The 23,289-nt window shown below is 34.4% G+C and overlaps 1 long non-coding RNA gene across 1 annotated transcript in view; it reads left to right on the top strand.

Moving 5' to 3' along the window:
• Positions 1-23,289, top strand: part of LOC309659159 — a 1,097,080-nt gene that overhangs the window by 397,727 nt on the left and 676,064 nt on the right. The window lies entirely within an intron of this gene.

Raw genomic sequence — 23,289 nt, 5'->3', positions numbered from 1 at the left:
ACACTGCTTTACAACTTGACACTTAAGTGCCTTACCTTGAATTGTCTAATTTCATTCATAGCAGAATTTGATGGGGGGAAATGTTGGAAATTAACACAGGACACATATGGACATGTAAACCTCTCCCATTCTACTATTTAATTAGAAGGTGATTCCTGAAAAAGAACATAGTATCATTTGGAATGATCAAAGTGTATCTATTTAAGGAGACTAGTGACAAGGAAATGAGCTTTAAAGCTAGAGCCTAGGGTTGTGTTTGTTATTTACCTTTGCTTCCATTTTTAATTAGAAAAGCAATCAAATGGGAAAGGTAGAAACTACTCAACAAAATTGATCTTTGAAATTAATTAAGCATGTGGGAAAAGATGAAAAATGGATCTGTTCCCCACACTATACACAAAAATTAACCCAAACAGATTAAGGACAAATGACAAAAACAACTTAAAAACTTTTTCTATAAAATATAGGTAAATATATGTTAAACTTTGGAGGAGGGAAAGAGGTCTAGAACAAGACACAAAAACGATAGACTTTAAAAGATGTGTTCACTAAATTAAATTTAAGAACTTTTTTCATCAAAAGTCACTTTTAGAAAGTGAAAATGGCAAATTACAAACTAAAGGAATCATATTTAAAATTGTCATGTCAAAAATGTGTAAATAACAAAAATCGGTAAGAGTGAACAAACTACCCAATACAAAAATGAGCAAGAGACATAAATAAGCATTTTAAGGAAGAGAAACACATATGACCAACAAACATATGAAAAGATATTCAACATCAATGACAATCAGAAAACTCAAGACCATAATGAAGTTCTGTTTACACCTAATTATTTGGGGGAAAAAACCAGAATGTGTGAAAATAGCTACGTGTTGAAGATGTCAGTCACAGGGTCTCTGTACATTGCTGGTGGTAGTGTAAATTGTACAACTGCTTTGGAAAACAGACACTTTCTCCTGTACCTGAATATTCCATGCCTAAGTATATATCAACAGCAGAACACATGTACAAGAATATTTATAGAAGCAATTCATAAAACTTAGAAACAACTCCACCTCTGACCATGAGGAGAATAGATTAATATACTATAGTATATTCATGCAATGGAATATTTAACAGCAGTCAAAAATTGAACTGTAGCAATGTTTCCAAACATGAATGAATTTTAGGAATGTAATAGGAAGCTTAAAATTAAGTCCCCACATTTTTGTAACTTGATGCCCTTTTTTATGATGCTAAAAGCATATTTTATAAATAAATATGTGGACACAAGATTATATAAAGAGGAGAACAAGAAAATGATAAACATAGAATTTAGGATAGTAGTTATTTCTGGTGGGGGAAGGAGTTTAAACAGTTTGTGTTGGAACTATGTATTTAGGTGGTGTTTATTGTCAAGGTTTTAGCCTTGGCTTGGGGTTTTGAACTCATCAAAAATAACTGATCAACTAATTAATTAGAGCAGATTCTTCATGATCAGTAATTACCATGTACCATGAACTAAAGTAAACCTAAGAAACACCAAGTATAATAAAACCTAAAGAGCAATCAAAGCTTATGGTGAAAAAAAATAGTAAAAAGGGTACACAATTAAAACTAAAGACATTTTTAAAAAGCGTTGATGAATTCACAGTGAAGACTGAAGATTTCCCCATACTGTTTGCTCTTCTCTGAATACTCATCACTCCACTCCTGCATCCTGGGTTTAGCACAGAAATGATCACTCTTAATAACTTATTTATAATTCTAGGCAATGTTTATGAATATATGTCTCTACACTGAGACTATATAAAATGTATACATATACACACATAATATATATGAAATCTATATTTTTATGCAAATGATGATTGCTGAGCCAAAGAATACATGATTTTTATAATTTACAATATGTTCCAAATTGTGCTCCTCAACTATTTCATCAACATATAGTCCCAGAAACAATTTATGAGTGTGTTTTCCTCTCAAATACTATCATCAATATATAAAATTATATGCCATCATATGTGAAACATTTTCCTCATTTAATTTACATTTCTTTTACTGTGAAAAAAGCATCATCTTAGATGTTTGTAAGTTCATGTGTTTCTGTGATTTCTCTTTTGGCAATAGAGTTTTTCTTCATTTTTACTTTTTAACAATTCTTTGTTTTTTATACTTTGATTTTCTATCTAGTAAAGTGTAATAAAATGTAATCAAAATTTGAATCTTTTGTGAGATTTATCATTTTCCTGAATAAGTTGTCATGTTCTAAAATGCTGTCTCCATTCCAAGTTTATCGTTTTAAAATTCATGATTTTTCTTCTAATAACTTTCTGGTCCAATTTTGACATTTAAATATTTGATCCATCTGGAATTATTTCTGACACAAGTAGTGAAGTAAAGTTACATGTTATTTTTCTACAAATGGCTGGCTAACTGTCACAATGAATACTCAGTTTTCTCCCAAATGATTTGAAATGTCTTCTTTTGCATCTATGGAATTGTCATATACATTTGCTCTCCCAATTATATCTAATTAATATATTTATACCTTCATTGTGTTAGTTTCAGCCTACATTAATTGCTACAACATTGTGTTTGAATAAACAGAAGGATTAATTTTTCCTCCTTACTCTACTTTTCAGAAATTTTCTGAATATTGTCACTTATATTTCAAAATAATTATTTGCACTATTATTTTTTTCTACAGGAATTTTATATTATTTTGTTAAAAGTAGGCTGCAAGGAAGGGGTTGTGATTGCCATTGAAATGTCATTTGTGTATAAATGTATGTTCCCTGTATATGAAATATACCATAGAAAGTCTTCATATGAAAGAAAAGTAACAAGTTCCATTTAAATCTTTCAACTTATCATATTATGCTCTAGAGATCCAAATAATTTTTGTTGAATACTTACCTAGGTTTTTTTTGTTGTGATTACTGTTAATAGGAAATATTAGCCATTATATTTGTTATTTTTAACTTATATAAAGCATTTGTTTTGCCTTTTTCGTTTTAAAATTAGTAAATTTGCTAAATTGTTTGTTTCTAGTATAGATCATCCTCAATTTTGATAGGGTTACATCCTGATAAACCCATTATAAGTTGAAAATATCATAAGTTGAAAATGCATTTAATACACCTAACCTACTGAACATCATGACTTAGCCTAGCCTACCTTAAACGTACTCAGAACACTTACTGTTAGCTTACAGTTGACCAAAATTATCTAACACAAAGCTTATTTTATTATAAAGTGTAGAATATCTCATGTAACCTATTGAATACTGTACTGAAAGTAAAAAGCAGTTATGGTCGTATGGGTACAGAATGGCTGTAAGTGTATTGATTGTTTACCTTCATAGTGATGTGGTTGTGTGGTCACATGGCTTACTGGGAGCTGTGGCTTGCTGCCCTGCCCAGCATCACAAGAGATTATGGTACTACATATCGCTGGCCTCAGAAAAGATCAAAATTCAATGTCATAGAACGGTTTCTACTGAATGCATACTGCTTTTGTATCATAATAAAGTCCAGAGAAAAATTAAGTTGAACCATCATTTAAGTTTTCTAAGTAATCAATCTTGAAATACAAGAATTTATTTTTTCCTTCCTCCTATCCAATATTTATAAATCTAATTTTTTCCCACTTGTATAAGTATTCTGAGGCAATGTTAATTTGTTAAATAACAATGGTTATTTAACTCACATTAAAGTTAGTGCTGGTTACATGGCAGAAATAATGTGTATTTTACTATATACAGAGTATCTTTCTGATTCTACTTGAATTTTGTCAAAATTTACATTAAACTTTCATTTTCCAATATTTAAAATAGTAAATTACAATAGTGAATTTTCTAGCTTGATTTTTCTTATATTCTTGAAATCAATGCTATTTTTAATATTATAATATGTATTTATATATTTCCTCATTTTATTTTCCAACATTTAATTTTTTTGCATTTAAATTCATTAGTGAATTTAGGTAATAGTTTTTAAACTGCTAGTTTTATCATGTGAAGTAGTCTTAGGGTAGCATCAAAAATGATTTTGGGAAACTTTTCTTCTATTGTGCACTGTGGCATTTTAAATTGTACCAGAATTTATCTCATTCCTGGAATTCCTGGAATTCATTGAAATAATTCACTGACAAAAACGTCTTGTCCTGGTGCTTAAGGAATGTCATGCCTTAAGATTTCTCAATATTTTCAGACATATGGACTGTGAATATTTCATGTCTTTTAAGATAGTTTGGAAATGCATGTGTTTCTAAAAAATAATACATCATCAGATCATTCAAGTTTCTTTGCATAGCATTGAACAAATGATATTTAAATTTACTTTATCTATATATATTTACTAATTTTTATAGCTCATTTTCAATGTTCTTGGCTCCTGCTTGTTTTAGAATAGAAACCCTATAGTTTATATATCCTTCTTCTTCAAATGATTGCTTCATTCATTCATCCATCTACCTCCTTGTTTAACAAATCTATTGTCTACTTGCTATGGTACTATTTTTTGTGCTTGAGATATATCAATAAACAAAGCACACCAAGATCCCTGCCCAGTTAAATTATGCTTTAGCAGGGCTGGGGAGATAAAGGTAAAAACATAATAAATAAGTACATAATACAGAACCTTTGAATATGATAATTGCTATGGAAGAAAGAAGACATAGAACAGGGAAAGGAAGGTGAATGTGTGAAAGTAGTGGGGGGGAAATGTGCAGCATTGAATAGGATGACAGCACTGGTCTCCCTGAGAAGGCGACAATGAGCAGAAACTGGGAAATAGTGAAGGAGTTGGTCATGCAACCACCTCGGAAAGGGCAGAAGGAAATTCCAGTGTAAGGCCCCAAGGGGAAGGCATGATGGAATATCAAGAAACATCAGAAGGCCAATGTGTCTATAACTGTGTGATCAAGGGGAAAAGTAGAAGGGGATTAGGTCAGAGAATTAATGAGATCAAGTGATGTCAGGGTTTGTAAGTCATTCCAAAGATTTTTTTTTCCCCCCTCTGAGTGAACTGGAGAGCCAATCGAAAGTTTGAAGAGTAATATAATCTGACCTGCTTTTTTTTTAGAAAGTCCATTTCACATTAATTTTGTGAAGACATGGAAGATTGTGTGTTTGAGAAGTTTTTCTATTGAAAAATATTTTAATTTTCCTTTTGCTTTTGACATTTTGTTACTACTTTTAAAGTTTCAGTAATTTGGCTTAAGAACCACACTACTTCTTTACTGCCTGTGATGATAAATTTTTTGTATCAACTTGGCGGAGCCACAGTGCCCAGATATTTAGTCAAGCATTATTCTGAATGTTTCTGTGAAGGTATTTTTGGTATGAGATTAACATTCACATTAATGTACTTTGAATAAAGACAAAGTCCTCCATAATGTAGGTGGGTCACATCCAATCAGCTGAAGGCCTAACTAGAACAAGGGCTAACATCTCCTGACCAAGAAGGAATTCTGCCACCTTCCTGTCTTTGAACAAGAACTCTTCCCTGAGTCTCTAGACCACCCACCTATCCCATCAGATTTTGGAAACCTCAAGTCAACTGTGAAAGCAAATTTCTTAAAATAAATCTCTCTATATATTTATATGCTGTTGGTTGGTTCTGTTTATCTGGAAAACCCTCACTAATATACTGCCTTAGGAGCTTTTGAATGAGATCATTTCTAAGTAGTTCAGCAATTTGATTAAGCATTCTGTGAGGAGGGGCAAAGGGAATGATCTGGAGCAGCTAGCAATTCAGAAATGTTGTTTAAAACACTTGCTCATCAATTTTGCCTTGGGAATGCATCTCCCCTTGGTTTTCAGCATTTCTCCTGTCTCAGTTCTCTGTGAGGTACTTTAGTGAGGTTCCATATGATGCTTTAGTGTTTGCCATTTTAAATATCTGATCCCCTGACTGTGGTCATTTGTTGCCAAGTCAGAGGTCTTATTTCCCTTACCCTGTCTCATCACAAAGCCATTTCCCAAAATGAGGTTGGGTAAGAGAAAATGAAAATAGCTCATCTCCTGCTGTTTAGGCCCATTTGGGTGCCCTGTACTTCTCCACAGTAGACTTGAACCTTGCAACTCAAAGTAAGTAATTATTGAAACGTTTTTCCATTTCCTTTATCTCTGTGTTGAAGAGTAAGCAAAGCTAACACAGATGCTCTTATAATCACCTTTCAGTGTCATTCAAACTGTCCTGTATTTGGCAGTGATGTATCATAATAGATGTATCATAATATCTGGTTTTGACTTATGTGATTATCCTAGTTTCATTGGAAAAGTTGTTAAGTCTTTAAGTTGTTTTTGGTTGGTTTTAGAGAAGGATTAAAGTCTTTCTTTTGTAAGGTTATCCATGAAACAATTTCCCACTGAGATATAGTTCTTGCCTCTAAGTAATAAAATACCTAATTGTCACTTTTCCATAAAAACACCAACGACACTTATGGAAATTAATTTTTCAGAAATTAACTCATTGAATCTTCAAAATACTTATAAAATATGTTATTACTTCCATTTACGAAAAAGCTGAAGATGATAAAGTTAAGCAATGTTACACAGTTATCTGTCATAATCAAGATTTAAAACTGGATACTTAAAATCCAATCCAGTACTTCTGTGCTGCTATACTGAATTCCTCTGTTTACTTGTTTCATGTTCGAAATTGTTAATCCCGAGCTGATCCAGATTTTTTCACTGAACCCTAACTGGTAGTTCATGAATATCTGAATCCTACATTCATTATGGTAACACTGAGTATCTCCAAGTATTATTTCTGCTCAATTCAATAATAAGGATCACAAACAGTACTTAACACAACAACACAAACAGCATAATAGAGCTCACTAAATTGCTAAAATTACTCTGTTGAAATTATTGCATGGAATTTGTTTCGAGTCCTGGCATTACTTGTATTTGAAGTATTAGGACATAGTTCATTACCTAAAATGAAATTCAGGGCATTTGTTATAATTACTCATTGAATTCCTCTTTCTCAACACCATAGATAATACTAAGAAAAATAGCCAAGATTTTTTTAGCACTTACTTTGTACGAGGTATTTTTTCTAAGTGCTTTGCATACGTTAAGTAATTTAATCTTCAAAAAATATCATGAAGTAGATACTGTTATGCCTGTTTTACAAGGAAATTAATTGCAGCATGGGGATATTTAAGAACTTGGCCAAAGTCAACAATTAGCAAGAGTTGAAACCAAAATTCCAACTTAGGCAGTCTGGCTCCAAAATGATGAAATATTAGGGATTCATTATATTTTCAGAAAGTAAAGATTAAATTTAAACATAAAACTTTAACAAAAAAGAAAAGTCCTATAGAAAAGCTGGTATTAATACCTCAAAATAATTTTGCAGGCAAATTTAGTGTAGATATACTTTCAAAAAATTAATTCAAGCTAATTATAAAAGTGAAGTCATGTTGAGGTAAGTTCCCCCTATGCCTACTTTGTGGAGAGTTTTTATCATAAATGGGTGTTGAATTTTGTTGAAAGCTTTTTCTGTATCTATTGAGATGATCATATGCTTTTTATCCTTCAATTTGTTAATATGGTGTATCACTTTGATTGATTTGCATATATTGAAGAATCCTTGCATTCCTGGGATAAGCCCCACTTGATCATGGTGTATGATACTTTTAATGGCTGTTGGATTCTGTTTGCTAGTATTTTGTTGAGGATTTTTGCATCTATGTTCATCAGTGATATTGGCCTGTCGTTTTCTTTCTTTGTGACATCTTTGTCTGGTTTTGGTATCAGGGTGATCGTGGCCTCATAGAACGAGTCTGGGAGTGTTCCTCCCTCTGCTATATTTTGGAAGAGTTTGAGAAGGATAAGTGTTAACTCTTCTGTAAATGTTTGGTATAATTCACCTGTGAAGCCATCTGGTCCGGGACTTCGTTTGTTGGAAGATTTTTAATCATAGTTTCAATTTCAGTGCTTGTGATTGGTCTGTTTATATTTTCTATCTCTTCCTGACTCAGGTTCAGAAGGTTGTGCTTTTCTAAGAATTTGTGCATTTCTTCCAGGTTGTCCATTTTATTGGCATATAGTTGCTTGTAGTAATCTCTTATGATTCTTTGTATTTCTGCAGTGTCAGTTGTTACTTCTCCTTTCTCATTTCTAATTCTGTTGATTTGAGTCTTCTCCCTTTTTTTCTTGATGAGTCTGGGTAATGTTTTATCAATTTTGTTTATCTTCTCAAAGAACCAGCTTTTAGTTTTATTGATCTTTGTTATTGTTCCCTTCATTTCTTTTTCCTTTATCTCTGATCTGATCTTTATGATTTCTTTCCTTCTGCTAACTTTGGGGTTTTTTTGTTCTTCTTTCTCTAATTGCTTTAGGTGTAAGGTTAGGTTGTTTATTTGAGATTTTTCTTGTTTCTTGAGGTAGGATTTTATTGCTATAATCTTCCCTCTTAAAACTGCTTTTGTTGCAACCCATAGGTTTTGGGTCATCCTGTTTTCATTCTCATTTGTTTCTAGGTATTTTTTGATTTCCTGTTTGATTTCTTCAGTGATCTCTTGGTTATTTAGTACCATATTATTTAGCCTCCATGTGTTTGTGTTTTTTACAGTTTTTTTCCTGTAATTGATATGTAGTCTCATAGTGTTGGGGTCAGAATAGATACTTGATATGATTTCAATTTTCTTAAATTTACCAAGGCTTGCTTTGTGACCCAAGATATGATCTATCCTGGAGACTGTTTCATGAGCACTTGAGAAGAAGTTGTATTCTTTTGTTTTTGGATGGAATGTCCTATAAATATCAATTAAGTCAATCCTGTTTAATGTGTAATTTAAAGCTTGGGTTTCCTTATTTATTTTTATTTTGGATGATCTGTCCATTGGTGAAAGTGGGGTATTAAAGTCCCCTACTATTATTGTGTTACTGTCAATTTCCCCTTTTATGGTTGTTAGCATTTGCCTTATGTATTGAGGTGCTCCTATGTTGGATGCATAAATATTTACAATTGTTATATCTTCTTCTTGGATTGATCCCTTGATCATAATGTAGTGTCCTTCTTTGTCTGTTGTAATAGTCTTTATTTTAAAGTCTATTTTGTCTGATATGAGAATTGTTCCTCCAGCTTTCTTTTGATTCCCATTTGCATGGAATGTCTTTTTCCATCCCCTCACTTTCAGTCTGTATGTGTTCCCAGGTCTGAAGTGGGTCTCTTGTAGACAGCATATATATGGGTCTTGTTTTTGTATCCATTCAGCCACTCTATGTCTTTTGGTTGGAGCATTTAATCCATTTACATTTAAGGTAATTACCGATATGTATGTTCCCATTACCATTTTCTTAATTGTTTTGTGTTTGTTTTTGTAGGTCGTTTCCTTCTCTTGTGTTTCTTGCCTAGAGATGTCCCTTTAGCGTTTGTTGTAAAGCTGGTTTGGTGGTGCTTAAATCTCTTAACTTTTGCCTGTCTGTAAAGTTTTTAATTTCTCTGTCGAATCTGAATGAGATCCTTGCTGGCTAGAGTAATCTTGGTTGTAGGTTTTTCCCTTTCATCACTGTAAATATGTCCTGCCACTCCCTTCTGGCTTACAGAGCTTCTGCTGAAAAATCAGCTGTTAACCTTATGGGGACTCCCTTGTATATTATTTTTTGCTTTTCCCTTGCTGCTTTTAATATATTTTCTTTGTATTTAATTTTTGATAGTTTGATTAATATGTGTCTTGGTGTGTTTCTCCTTGGATTTATCCTGTATGGGACTCTCTGGACTTGATTGACTATATTTCCTTTCCCATGTTAGGGAAGTTTTCAACTATAATCTCTTCAAATATTTTCTCAGACCCTTTCTTTCTGTTTTCTTCTTCTGGGTTCCCTGTAATTCGAATGGTGGTGTGTTTAATATTGTCCCAGAGGTCTCTGAGACTATCTTCAATTCTTTTCCTTCTTTTTTCTTTATTCTGCTTTGTGGTAGTTATTTCCACTGTTTTATCTTCCCGGTCACTTATCCGTTCTTCTGCCTCAGTTATTCTGCTATTGATTCCTTCTAGAGAATTTTTAATTTCACTTATTGTGTTTTTCATCATTATTTGTTTGCTCTTTAGTTTTTCTAGGTCCTTGTTAAACATTTCTTGTATTTTCTCCATTCAGTTTCAAGATTTTGGCTATCTTTACTATCATTACTCTGAATTCTTTTTCAGGTAGATTGCCTATTTCTTCTTCGTTTGTTTGGTGTTTTGGGTTTTTACCTTATTCCTTCATCTGCTGCATAGTTCTCTGTCTTCCCATTTTGCTTAACTTACTGTGTTTGGGGTCTCCTTTTTGCACACTGCAGGTTCATAGTTCCCATTGTTTTTGGTGTCTGCCCCCAGTGGGTGAAGTTGGTTCAGTGGGTTGTATAGGCTTCCTGATAGAGGAGACTGATGGCTGTGTTCTGGTGGGTGGGGCTGGATCTTGTCTTTCTAGTGGACAGGTCTGCGTCAATGATGTGTTTTGGGGTATCTGTGAACTTAGTATGATTTTAGGCAGCTGCTCTGCTAATGGATGGGGCTGTGTTTCTGACTTGCTAGTTGTTTGACATGGGACATCCAGCACTGGAGCTTGATGGCCATTGGGTGAAGCTGGGTCTTAGCGTTGAGATGGAGATCTCTGGAAGATCTCTCACTGATTGATATTACATGGGGCCGGGAGGTCTCTGGTGGTCTAATGTCCTGAACTTGGCTCTCCCACCTCATAGGCTCAGGCCTGACACCAGCCCGGAGCACCAAGACCCTGTCACCCACACATCCAGGTATGTGGGGATTTTCTTCCCTTTTGGGAAGTCTGAGGTCTTTTGCCAACATTCAATAGGTGTTCTGTAGGAGTTTTTCTGCATGTAGATGTATTTTTGATGTACTTGTGGGGAGGAAGGTCATCTCCACATCTTATCTCTCCACCATCTTTAGGTCCCAAAACATGAAGACTTTTAAAACAATCATTTTATTGAGATACAGAATATACCAATGGACAATGGCTAAACCATATGTAAAAACAGAACTCTGGCCCACTATCTACAGCAACCAGTCCAGGAAACCAAGCCAATTTTTTTTTACAGTAACAATTACTAGCCCGGGAAGCCAGCCTGTTTTCTATCAGTCAGGTTTGTAGGAAGTCAGGTTGCTATCTCTAGCAACCAATCCAGAAAGCCAAACAATAACCCCTGCAATAATTGGCCCCAAATATCTAGAACCTGAAAAAAACTGACAGCTTCCCTAATTTTTGATGCCACTTTAAACTGGGGACCAACCAGGGAAAGCCCAGTATGTCCCCCAACCAATCACACAGAATGGCCTGCTTCTAATTAACGTTTTTGACCCTCAAACTCTTTAATCACTCTCTTATAGCGTCACCATTAACTGAGTACAACCATGTACCATCCACTCAGAGTTCAGTGATATGTTCAAGGCATTCAGCCTTATTGACATCATTTGGGAATTTCTTAGAAATGAAGTCTTGGGCACCAAGACTTACTGAATCAGAAAGTTTGGTAATGAGGTGCAGCAGTCTGGGTTGTGATAAGGTAATTCTGATGTAACTAAAGCATATGAACCAGTTATCTAATATCTGAATACCTAGAGAAGCCATTTCTCAAATAACTTGAGATAATTATGGTGTCTGAAGTTCCGATTGTCCTTCACTACTTGTTCTTTAACACTAATTTTATATTTAAACTTTTAAAACCATATCATGTATTACACATTCCCCTATTTCTTTCATCTTTCCATTTATTAAACAAATATTTATTGAATGTCACACAGTTATGGTTCGTGTCCCCCCAAAATTTACAATAGAAAGGGTGAGATACACCAATGAGTAGGCCACAAAAAAAGAGTGTGTTTAGTGCTATATAGAATAAGAAAAGCATATTATGTGTTACTTATGTCACGCTAGTACTCCATTTCTTTGAAAACTCTGATTGCACTCCACTACCTACAAATTAAATTCAAGCCCTTCCTTAGATGTACAAAGCATAAAGCTTTCTTCCATTATTCTACATATTCACCAACTTCAGCCACTATTCTCATACACATTCAGCAAATCCTCTTCTCTTCCTTCATCTTTCTCCTGGGAATGATCTCCCACATACTCTCTGCTGATTTAATTCCTACCCAACAAAATAGATCCATGATAAGTTCAAAAAATATCCTTCTCTGATCTTCATGTTCCATGCTCTACATAATTTTCTGGTCTTATCTCTTGTCAGTTCTGCCTTATACTTCCTGTTCTATGGCCTCAATTATTATTTTTTTTTAATTTCATAATATTTGTTCACATTATTCCCTTAACTAAGAATGACTTTTGTCATAACACAATTTATCAGTAGCATTCCCAAGGCAAAGCATCTTTTCCATAAAACCTTCTTATCAGATAAGATCTTCCCCCACAATTTCCCCCAGCACTTAAGGTTTCTAATACACATATAAAATCAATCACATAGTAGGTTTAAAGATTGTGTTAGATTTATATACAGAATTCATCTCCTTTACTAAGTGTTAAGCTCCTGAAAGGCCAGCCTGAGTTTTATGTATCTTTAAATTCTTTATATCACTTAGCATTATTTCTTGCATATGGATAAGTTATGGAAACTTTTAATAATTTTTTGTTACTCTTTGGAAACTTACATCTTTCCTTTGACTCTTTTTAAAGGGGTAATATTGCTCTGATTATAAAAATATGTAATTATAGAATTATGAATACAGAAAATAATAAAAATAAAATACTTGCATGTAATTCCACCAATTAAAGATGAAAATAGTTAATATCTTGATATATCTTCTTCAATTTTTTCCTATGCCTCTGGATATTTAGGTCTATAGATTATCCTATCCATTTTTACATAAACTTTGGTGTTGAATTTTTTAACACATCAGTAAATATCAGTTGGGAGCAAAATTGTTATGCACTTTCTTCGATGCATGTTTTTCTTCTTACTTATAGAGATTTTTTTCCCCTGTTTTCATTGGGAGTATATTGAGTAAAATGATGTTATCTCCTGCACTTTTTATATCTCTGGTGGTGACCAGGAATGTTACTTAACTATACTGACTTGATTGACCTGATTTATTGACAAAGGTTTATCAAAGGCTTTGAAAGAGTAAATCAAAATCAAGTTTATTATTGGGGGAGAGGGTGACCATTTCTTAGGACTTTTATTGAGATATAATTCACATTCCATAAAATTCGCCCCTTCCATGTTTTTTGTAATATATTCACAATGATGTGCACTCATCACTACAACCTAAGTTTAGAACATTTTCATCACTCCTGAAAGGAAAATTTCCCCTCTACCAGTCCTTGGAAACCACTTATCTACTTTCTGTCTCTATGCTTATCTAGACATTTCATATAAGTGGAATGCTACCATATGTGTTTTTTGTGACTGACTTCTTATAATTAGCATAACGTTTTCAATGTTCATCTATGTTGTAGCATGTTTCAGTACCTCATTCATTTTTATGCCTGAATAACATTCTATTGCATGGATACACCACATTTTGTTTTGTTGTTCATTCATCAGTTGATGCACATTTGGATTATTTATACTTTTGGACCATTATGATTAATGATGCTGTGAACATTTATGTACAAATTTTCATGTGCACATATGTTTTCATGATTCTGGGTAGACTCTCTGAACAATTACTTTGTAGTGGTAGATGTGGACAGTGGCTTGCCTCCCTCAGTGTGATACCTGCTTTATAAACAGGGCTCTGAGTGAGAGCAGTAGCCTCTGGTCTTCTCAGCTTGCCTCTTTTGACTTGAAAATCTCTGCCTTCTGAGTGAGCTGTGGTGAGAGTGATTGAGGGTCCTCACATCCTTGGCCTGCCTCACCTGAATAGAATTTCTTCCCTAAGAGTGGAGAAGAGAGCCCCAGGTCTCTCAGCCTTTCTTTCCTAGAATAAAACTTCTGCAACATGGAACCAGGGGAGATGCCCTAGCCTTCAACTAGGGCTGAGGGAAGAGTAGGCCTGTATTTTTCTCTACCTGCCTCTGGTAGAGCTCCTGTCACACCAAGCTCAGTGGGTGAGAGGAAGGAAGTTGTCACAAACTCTTCCTGTTCTTACGATGATTTATTACATTTTCTAGAATAAATATTTCCCTGTTTTCTTTATACCCTCAGGACAATTTCCAGAGACTTTAAATTATTTTATCACGTTCACCAGTTATGGCTCTGAGACTTGCCCAAGGACACACAACTAGTAAGCATTAATGTCAGAATTTAAATCCAGTTTTGTCTCAGTCCAAAGCTCAGGCTCTAAAACACTATGTTAACATACAGAGAAGCGAATGATGAAGATTAGGACCTGGTCAGCCTCCAAAACATTGACTTCAGGATTGAAGCTTTAGGAGATGAAATATTGGGCAACTGGGGAGTGGAATAACTAGGTAGAGAGAAAAGAAAGTGATTCTTGTTAAGTAACCAAGAAAACTCAACTCATTTTTACATTTCTGTCAGGGTTGCCTGCTTCTAGCAATTGCTTTAGGCTTACTGAAATGGAACAAAAAATACACAAAGGCATGTAACTGATTATATAACAATTTTCAGATTCAGCAAAGCACTTCAAATTGCCAACCAACCTGAAAATGACTATGAGTGTATTATAATCTGTGCAGGAAAAGCCCTTAATGAAGCCCAAACTTTTCACTAGTAATGTACCTCTTAAACCCATCAGCCAATTACTGCTATTTCTTCATGTTATGTCAATGATAGACAAGAATTTAGGGGAAAAGAATAAAAAACTCCATAAACACTAAAGAAGGATTAATTCATAGATTAGGGTATACATTCTTCAGTATTAGCTCCAGAGTAAATTATCATATAAACATTTTTAGACCTGGTTCTCACCCACTTGCCACACCAACCCCAGTGACAAAGTTGGTAACTGACACCAGATCCTGAAATGTGTTTTCAAAGTTAGCAGTGACTCATTTTATTTTATGTCATGTAATTACTTTTGAATTCCTTTTAAATTAAACTTTGCAATAGGGCTGTTTTATAATCACTTTCTCAGAACACTACTATCTGGGTTCAGCTCCTTTTATGAGGTCTGAAATCACATATAAAAAAATATGAGCAGTAGTTTTGTCTAAAATACAATCAATAAAGCATGTGTTGGTTTATTTGCTTTTGCATGATGATTATATTTAAAGTATTAAAATTATAACAAGACTAAAGTATAATGAAAAATATTTAAACCATACCCCTGGAGAAACTTCTATTCTAGACCACAATCCTAGAATGATACTCTGATACAGAATATTGTCTTTATTATGGTCTTGATCATGTACAAGCTACTATATTATGGAAATTATATCTAATCCTCAAGACAATTTCATGAAATTGATACATGATATTCTCCTTTGAAGGTGTTAAACTGAGATACCAAAACTAATGAGCACTAGAGCCAAGACTCAGAGTCTTATCTCCAAGATCCATTTCTATTATCTCTGTCCACATCCTTGGTTCATGGTAGCAAATGATATGCTGGGCTACCTTAAAGTGACTTAGAGTCTTTATTTCTATTCTTCCAAACACACTCATATTATTAGATCAAATTAAGCCCTCCTTAACACCAAGTGGTTAAAAGAGGGAAAAAGTGTGACTTGTTAGCACAAGGGACAAGAAAAAAAAAAGAGCTTTTTTTTTCATTCTATCCCAACCCCATTATGCACAGGAAGTGTGTGTGTCTTATTTCAAATGTAATATCTAGAGCCTTTTGCTTGGCTGCCTAGGTCCTCATACTAACATGCTGCTGAACGTCAGAGGACCAGGAATGGTTCTACGGATGTCCGCCTAACAAGATGGATGTAATGTTGCAAAGCCAACCTGAGACGAGGCATCAGATTGATTACAGGGCTCCCCTCAATTGATTGTTGTCATAAGAGCAAACTGGATTCTCATTTTCTTAATGTAATTATATAAAAAATAACAGGGACTACTGTTGACTCTACTAGGTTATCTGACTTAAGGAGACACCCACATATGATACATCAGAACTTTTTTTATTTAGATTTTGTTTAGCAGTACAACTTTAACTAGATTTTTGATGACATATTTAGTTATTCAAGACTGGCAAATTGATGGCTTTTATGAACTGAATCATGTCTCTTCAAAATCCATATATGAAGCCCTAACACACAGTGCATCTATATTTAGATATAGAATTTGTAAGAAAATAATTAAGGTTTAATGAGGTCATAAGGGCGGGGCTTATGAAAACAGTAGGTCTTCAGGAAACTCTGTCAAAGTGTGAGCTAGAGAAATGAGGATGATTCATAGTCCTCCATAAGGCATGAACCTTATCTAAGAAAAATAGGAAATTATTTTTACCCATTAGAAATTTTTTTTTTTTTCTTAATTTATTTATGGCTGTGTTGGGTCTTCGTTGCTGTGCAAGGGCTTTCTCTAGTTGCGGCAAGCGGGGGCCACTCTTCATCGCGGTGCGCGGGCCTCTCACTGTCGCGACCTCTCTTGTTGCGGAGCACAGGCTCCAGACGCGCAGGCCCAGTAGTTGTGGCTCACGGGCCCAGCTGCTCCGCGGCATGTGGGATCTTCCCAGACCAGGGCTCAAACCCGTGTCCCCTGCATTGGCAGGCAGATTCTCAACCACTGCGCCACCGGGGAAGCCCCCCCATTAGAAATTTTAACGTAAAAAATAAAATAAAATGTTGAATTAAAAAGATATATTTTACAGAGATGCATAAGCCTTTAAAAATTCCTTTTTTGAACTCCTTTGGGTTGCAATCACCAAGAATAAAACTTAGATCACTAACATGTACATCCTTTAGTAGAGGCAGTCTATAACCATCAAAACCACAGGCTCTGTGCAGTATGATTAAAAGAAATATCTAGGCGTTAGAACTTTTAAGTGCTTTTTTTTTTTTTTCGAGTTTTACTTGAACTTGACAGGCTGCACTTATTGAAGACCTAGGCCTCTATCACTGCAAACAGACCTGCTTCTTTTTATTCGGTAGGACTTTTATCGATGAGAGATGAGTGGATGTGTTGTGTAGTGCTTGAGATTTCCTCTAGAAAATGTCAGGATGCATTTAAGGAATTATATTTAAAAACTCAATTATAAGTATTCCATGATGAAGAGAGTTGTATGCTCTTTTCATTCATCCTTCATGGTGAACTATCATCAGAACAAAAAGTCCACATTGGAATGTGAAGGTAGCCAAGATAAATGTGGAAATATGTGTGCTAATACTTGTATCCTGGTATCCTGTGAAAGAGCATGTCCTCATTGACTCTCAAGAGCTGCATGTCTCAAATTCCAGGAGAGGAAAAAACTATAAGGGAAATATGGCAAGTGAGGGTGTAATTCAGGACAAAAGCCAACATGAGAAAGTCTTTCCTCAGACATATACTGATTAGTGGAAGAGTAAACATTCTTCTCAGAGTTGAAATGTTAGTTGTCCTAAATTAGATGATGCAACCAGTGGTATTCTCATTATATTTGCCAACCATGAGATGGATCACATCTTAGAGAAAAATTAAAATGAGAAGTGGTATTGAAAATTTGGACTAAGTAAAGCAATATATACAATGTTAAAATTAGTATAGCTAACTCTATAATTACAATTGGAGGTTAAGAAATTAATTCACATAGAATGGAATGTAAGTGGATTTGTGTGAGTATAACTACACAGAAATGCACTTCTGAACCTGGGTAGGAAAGTGTAATGCTAATCATTATACTGAAAATAGTGTTAAGAATACCTGGATTCTTCTTTTTTTAAAGAAAATCTGAACTGACCAATCTAATAAGAAGACCAGTATTTTTACTTATTGTTATTTCAGTATAAAAATGAAGATACAGAGACAAGTGTTAAACACACACACACATGTGCACACACATACACACTTCTCCTCCCCGTAGCTCCCAAACTGTGAATGCTAAAAATAAGTATGTACAAAATGAAAACAAAAATCTTGTTTCTTAAATATAAAATATAAATAAACAAATCTTTATTTAATACCTTCTAAATACAGAGAGGGACCGTATAGGTGTTTGTCCCATTTCACTAAATATTAATCCAAAAACTAGATTATAACTAAGGCAATAGGAATTTCCGTATGTAATTTGGAAAGTGGGGAAAGAGAATGTGTCAAAGAAAACCTTTCGGCCACCTTCATACATACCATGTAACAAATCTTTAAGGTATTTAATTATCAAGGCTAGTGGTATTATTTTAATGTTTGAAGTGTCTGCCTATATTCCCGCTTATCCTGAATATAACTGTTCACGACTGCTTAATTTTTATTTCCTATTTCTTCCTTATTTCAGTTTTCTTTCTCCCTTCCTTCTTCCCACCCCCCATTCCTTTGTTCCTTCCTTTTTTCTTTCTCTTTCTTTCTCTCCCAGAAACACTGAATGACTATATTCCATTCTAAAAAGACTTAATATGTTGAAAAAACAGCATTGAGCTTGCATCACATACCACAAGAACCATGTTATTGGAAATTGAAAATGTTTAATAACTTATATTGTATCTTTAAAATATTCAATAAAATTCTAAATAAGCTCACCCAGGTAAAGCACACCAAAGAAAATGTTTAGAAATTGCTGAGCAGCAGTACATTTAAACAGGTCTAATAGTCTCTATCTGAAAATTTATGCTACAACAGCTACAGGATAGAAACTGCTTTTGTATCCAATTTAAAAACATGAATGTTCTTCTCTGTACCCTAGAGATTAAAGACAATTTACTGAGTAGGTCAGTATGAAGTATTGCCACAATAAACTGTTGTTTTACTTCCCTTTTGTAGCAAAAATTAGGAAAACACTGAAATGCTGTTGAGTCATAAAATATGTTAGCAATAAAACAAATATAAGCTATCAAGTTTATTTAATTTCTACTGTTACCATCATTATTCAGAGACCTCTTTAAAGTCTTTCATATATTTGAAAATAATTTATTTTGAAAAAATATTTCAAAGTTGGGATAACAGATTTATTTTCAAAATGACCCAGTTATGAACAAAATCATCCTTCATAAAACAAAATATCAGAAAGTTCTTTTACTTGTTTAATTGAAGGAAATATTTGAAAATAATTTTACTTCAAAACTTTTCTGCCAGTGGACATGCCGTGACAATACATTTGGTATTTTTTTAAATAATTATCTACTTTTTGACCCTAACAGATCATGACCAATTATATAGAATAAATCTGTGTTAAGTAAGGAAATGTACAGGAATAAAATCATTATTACATTTTCCAACATTCAAACTACACAGTTGTTAGAATACCAAAAATCAAACGTTAATTATGGATATTTTTGCCTAGTATGCAATAATTTTCCTATTCTAAATGTTAATACTTACAGTAAAATGTATTACAGATAAACATATTTTTGTAATTGACCCAAGTTACAAGAGTTATAATTAGTGGAAATGGTACAGAAAAATAAAACTATAACAACAATCCTATAAATTTTAGCAATTGTTTTAAAATTATTAAAATGTCATTATCCAAATGGTTTCATAAGAGACACTAATATTCTATACACTTGTTTCTAATTAGAAATAAAAAAGTTTTTGTAAATTTACCAATGAATATGTAAAGAGTATTTGGAGACTTTATATTGTATATCACCTGGTTTTATTTAAAGGAAAAATTATCCCAAAATAAATGTCATTCTGTATTGATTTTATTTTGCAAATTTTTTATATCAGAAATTATTTCTGAATTTCTCCAGAGAATTAAATTATTTGACAGACATTCTCAAGTCTATCAAATGGGATCAAGGTGGAGAACACATACTCAAGAATCTCACAGCTCTCTCAGCAGGTATGAAGAATGATCCAGTGCAATGGTAGTAAACTTCACCCCATTTTAAGAAGAAAGGGAAGGTTAGTAGGCTTAAAGTAATTTCTAGCATCCCCAGAAATTTTGAAGTTCATCAACAATAGTCAAGACAGAGCACACAAAATCAGAAGTGAGATAGCTCTTCCTACAAGAGTCTATAATAGAAAACCACTAGGAACAGTATGGAGGTTCCTCATAAAGTTAAAAATAGAACTACCATGGGCTTCCCTGGTCGTCCAGTGGTTAAGACTCTGTGCTTCCATTGCAGGGAGCGCGGGCTCCATCCATGGTCGGGGACATTCCACATGCCGCGAGGTGGGGCAAAAAGAAAAAATAAAAATGGAACATCTAAAAATAGAACTACCATATGGTGCAGCAATTCCACTTCTGGTTACATATCCAAAGAAAATGAAATCACTATCTCAGCTGGATTCAGATTACGATGGAATATTAAATATTATTATATGTATAAAACACAAATTTTACTACTAGGCCTTCATTCTATAATCACTATGTAAATAACAGATGTGTATCATAATCAATGACCAATCAGGTCACTTCTCTCAAAGTCTGCTGGTGATTGGTTACTGTACATCTTTTATATATAGTTCATGCATAGACAGCAAAGTGTGCAATTATGTTGCTTCCTGGATTACCAGTAATAAGCCAACTTCACATTTTCAAAAATGGATAATCAAAAGAGGTAGTTAGCCAACAAAGATGAAAGTCCAACAAAGAAATAACAGTGAAGGGGTTGAATATGAAATTGGATATGGTTAGAAGATAAATGCCTGTAGGAATGTTGACAAGGCTACTGTCTGAGAGACTCAATATGCAGCCAGAGGAATTTAGTGAAGACAAACCTATCACCATAAAAAAAGAAAGTGACTGTGTTTAAAAGGATATAGATATCTTAGAGAAAGTGACAATACCAAGTAATTTCACATTAGAGTAACTCCTGGAAATATTTCACAACGTTGAAAATGCAAAGAACAAATGTTGGAAGCTGATCCACATTTAGAAAGGAGTATGAAATTTCTCAACATAATAAAAGTGCTCATTCCGTATTTTACTGCATATTACAATAACATATTATAATATTGTAAGACCAGAGGAAGGCAAGCACTTTTCAAATATTTGATAAGTTTTTACAAAGAAATAAAACACTAATTCTCTATGTTTCTAAAAAATAATGATTTTATTTTTTCCCTTCTCTGTATATTTATAACCAACAATAAGAGAGTTTTTAGTATTTTGACAAAAAATTTTAAAGGTCAAGGAACAATACAATTTTACCCATTGAATATTAAGTATGTTTAGTGCAGTTTCAGCTTGCACATTTTTATGATCTTAATATGTATATGTATGTATATATGTACATATACATATAATTGTGACATGCTAATTTAGCTTGCAAGTGGGCTAAAATCTCAGATCCTGAACATTTCTTGATAGTTTTAGTAATGAAGATGGGATGTGACATACATGATTTTCTAGAAGAGAAAAATGAAGGCCTCATAAGCCAATTGGAATTACTTGAGAGGAGTCAATCTAACTAGCAATGAAAATGATGACCAAACTTTATGGTTTTCTGAGCAACGCATTTTCTTTACTTTATAAGGAGTAGGTGCTTATAGGCTAGGTCCTAGGATAGGTTCAAAAATAGCTTCCCTGGTTGTTTCTCATTCTCTTCTGGGCAGGGGGACTTCCTCATCAAGCTGGCAGTCAACCTTGGTTTGCTCCATTGTAATAACTAGTACTGAGATTTGTCCTCAGTTAACAGAGGGTTCTAACCTTTCTCAGATAACAGAGATGTATATCTACACTGCATGTAAAAGGAGAACAGGTAACAATTGTTATAGGCAGGAACTAGGAGAATCGTTAGGAAATGTCTGATACAATTGAGAGAGGAGGTGGCAAGATGCTCAAGGCTCCTTAAGGAAGAATGTCAATAGCTGGACAATTTTATAGCTCAGCCATTTCTGCAGTCCATCAAGCCAACATTAGATCCACCTGGACATGACAATAAAATGTTTCCTTGTTTTTTAGGTTTTTGCAGTGATTCCTGGGCTACTATAAGGGGTTTTCGCTCTCTATGGGAAAAACAAACAAACAAACAAACTCTTGTGGTAAATCAAGCATAAAGCATTGACTTGAATTTGAGCTCTTATTTCCTAGACTGGTTTTTTAATTCTGATGCTGGTAACCTATTGGAGAAACTGACTCAAAAAAACTGCATAAATATTTTCAGTCAACCTTGCCCCCTTAGAAAATTCCCTTAGTGCTTACATTAAACCAGGCCAAAAAGCAGCAGATGCCCCTGATTGAAGTGGATTGTTCAAAGCATTTTTTTCTGCTGTACAAGCCAAGCCTGAGTCAGACAGAGGGCTCAAACCCCATAGTCCCACCCGGAAAACAAAGCAACTAAGGCTGTTGAGTCAAGGGACTGAAATAAAAGATGGCATCAGAGATGATATAGAACATTGGGTAGGCTGAAAATATTAGAAGTTCATTTGGTTGAGTCACATGACATTGCCATGGCACTTGCAGCAGAAAATAAAGGTGAAGACTTGCCTAATGGCATGGAGTTACTCTCTCCATCCATGTCCCATGCCCCCATCCCTGTAGCTCTCTCCCTCAACCACAGTTACTTTGAGGAGAAGGAAAATTGGAGGTGGAGTAGAGATTTCTCCATCCCCAAGGGAAACTGAAGGCCATACTTACCCATCTGAAAATGTCCGAGAACTCTGGCAAGGAGGAAACTGAAACTACAGCTCTGTTGGTAAAGCTGTCCAAGCCACTATCCTACACAGACCCTGTGGAAGGAAAAGGTGTTGGATTTAGTTACTGGAGTTTGGGCAGTATTTACATTTATAGAGGAAATGGGCTGCTAACCTGGTGTCATAGGTGGGACCCTTTGGATCAAATAAATATACTGCTTTTTTTTTTTTTTTTCCACATCTGAATTAACAGTACTTACTTTCCTCTCCCATAAGTGCCAGAGAAGATTCTCCCAATTAGGAACAATTGCAGATAGAGAAGAGTTACTAAGAGAGGTAAATCTCTTCCCAACACTCATCACAGCCCTAAAAATCCCTTTGAGTTTTAAGTTTCTGTGGCTGATGATTTAGTCAAAACCTCAGGGCTTTGATACTTACCATTCCTTCTACCTGGAATATTCTTCTTCAATATTTTCATAGGGGTTCTTGTCAATCTGATCTTAGCTCAAATGTCACTTTTTCAAAAATGGGTGCCATGATTTCCAGCAAACAGTAAGCTCTCCATTTCCCCCATCTGTGATGTCAGTCATTTTCTATCATATCCTGGGGAATTATTTTTATGATAACATATGAACAGGAGCTTACCTGCAATGTTTACTTCTGTAGTCACAGTTCCTTGAGCAGCGTCCCACACATGATAGTTATTCAGTAAATATTTATTTAAAAGATGAATGAAAGAACTAATAAACTAAGATCAACA

Source organism: Balaenoptera physalus (assembly GCF_965194825.1).
Source record: "Balaenoptera physalus genome assembly, chromosome: 4".
Lineage (NCBI taxonomy): Eukaryota > Metazoa > Chordata > Mammalia > Artiodactyla > Balaenopteridae > Balaenoptera > Balaenoptera physalus.
This window is presented reverse-complemented; position numbering and strand designations above follow the sequence as displayed.